Source organism: Macadamia integrifolia, chromosome 13 (genome assembly GCF_013358625.1).
Source record: "Macadamia integrifolia cultivar HAES 741 chromosome 13, SCU_Mint_v3, whole genome shotgun sequence".
In the NCBI taxonomy this organism is placed as follows: Eukaryota; Viridiplantae; Streptophyta; class Magnoliopsida; order Proteales; family Proteaceae; genus Macadamia; species Macadamia integrifolia.
In genome coordinates this window covers 25869680-25872183 of record NC_056569.1, presented here as the reverse complement: position 1 = coordinate 25872183, position 2504 = coordinate 25869680, and positions in this window count along the sequence as shown.

Genomic DNA, 2504 nt, shown 5'->3' with positions numbered 1-2504 from the left:
TGATGACGAGGTGATATCTAACTGTTTTGTTTTTTTTTTATGTACTTTTTCAAGTATCCCTCATCCCTTGGTTCTTTGAAACAACATTAGAGAGCCCTCTCTCTCTTATGAAATGACGTCTTTGTTTCATTATATATGAAACTCTTTCATCATTCTTTATTGGTGCACTCCCTATGGTGTTTGTTCGAAGAACCTGTCCCTTTGAATTATTATAGATTGCTTTAACTATGTTTTAGGTAGTATTATTTTTTATGATTTTCATATAAAAAAACTATCTTGTATAGGTGTAGAGAGAGAGAGAGAGTTTTTGTGAATGCAAGGAAGAAGAAAGGAAAGGAGACAAAAACAATTTCCAAATTATTAATCACGATGTGCTTTATTCTATCATTATATGGGTAATTGGGTGCTGACTATTATGATTTTCTATTAAGAATTTTAAAAAGTTGCTTTTTTTTTTTGTCATTTTTATGGTGATGGAAAACACATAATCTTATAGAAAAGTCAAAACATTTTTGCATATAAAACAAAAACTGCTATGAAACTCACATTTTTGACCATTTAAATTATCCCTTATTGTAAAAGATTCGAGCTGAAAATTTTGCCCTAAAGATAGAGTCATTTTTTTCACATTTGCAGTATTAGTTACTATTGCTATTCTTATTGAGTCCCACTACTAAAACTAGTAAAGATAAAGTAAGAAATGATCATATTAGAGAAGATTTGAGAGTATCTCCAATGCATGACAAGTTACGAGAAAATAATTTGAAATGGTATGATTATGTTCAACGTAGGACTTTGGAGGCTTTAATATAAAAAGATAATTGATTTGACTCAGATTGAAGGAATTAAAAGAACTAGAGCAGACCTAAAATGACCCCAGAAATAGTTGTGAGAAAAGATATATAATTTAGGCCTTATATTAAATATAACTTCGAATAGAATTGATTGAGGGGCAATGATCCATGTATCTTGAGCCCATTTAGTTGGTAGGTTAAGTTTTGTTTTCATATAATGTTTGATTCTGTATCAGACGATTTTGCAGTGGATTTAAAAAAAAAAAAAAAAAAAAAAAATCCACTTTCTAGACCATTGTGCCCTCATTATGGACCAATATCAATAATACCATATTAGTCTATATGATACCAATACTTTGAATCGTGTAGTCACATCTTAGGTGCAATATCATTCATCACTAAGGTTAAATCCATTTCTTCTAGTGGATTCCACCTTAAGTTTTCTTGGGCCATGTTAGGTCTACTTGATTGTCCTAAATCACTAAAAATTTGTGAGGGATGAAAATATTTAAAACTTGCAAGTTACCCCTCTTTCTTTCTTTTTCTCTCTCTCAAGCCTTGTTTCAATTATTACTCTCTCAAGAAATTGCTCAGTTGGCAAAGATCAACACATCAAAATTAAGACACCATAGATTCAACTCCTTCAGATTTAGGTTTCATGATCTGATCTCATTATTACCACGTGCCAAATAATCAGAGAAGTCAGTCCGACTGATCTGATGATTCTGATCAGTCAAAACCAACTAGTTCAATCCGGACTGGACCAAACTCTTATCAAACTGGCTTTGGTCGGGGATTTTACGAAAACTAGTATAAAAACATAAGAAATCAGACCGACTGAAATGAAATCAATAAAAACTGATCGAAAAAAAAAAAAAAAAACCATATAAATCAGAAAAGCCTAATAATAGTTTTTATAATTATTTTTTTTATGTACATAAAAAACCAAACTGAATCAACCCAACAACAAAACAAATAGCAATCCAATACAAATTCAAAACTGAACCAGACTGAAACCAAATTTATTTGTATTGGGCTTACTTCGATTTGACCTAATTGAGAAACCAAATCGGTTCATCCAATCCAACTGATGACTCTTTCATTAAATTTATTTTTGTTCCTTTTAATTTTGTCTTTTATTTTCTTCCAAGCCAAACATATCATGGGTTGTCAAAACCTAAATTGGACCGATAAAATCAATGAGACTGAACCAAAAATAGTCCAAATCAAATAAACTGAATCCTTATTGGGTTGGTTTTGATTTGAGATATTGTAACCCTATATCAAATCAAACCGCACCAAAAACCTAATGGACCTAAAATCAAACTGGAATCAATTCAAAATCCAGATTGACACCGAAATAAACCAATAAAAATCGAAAACAGTCCAAAATTCATTAAAAAAGACTAAGTTTGATATAAATTTATATTGAAAATCAAATCCAAGACTGACAAAAAAACCAAAACTAACCCAATCACAAACCTATACAGGAAACCGAAGCCAAAATGAAACCAAAATTTTCTTCTGGATTCGGTTTTGATTTCGGTTTCATCATTCCCACACCGAAACCGATTCAATCCGAATCCAAACCAGACCGAACCGACCCATTGACACCTCTACGTGGAGTTGCCGCAATGCGGCGGTAGTGTCCTCTTTAAACGGCTGAGATTCACCGGTCATTTATAATAGTATAGGTGGTCGAGAAATAAC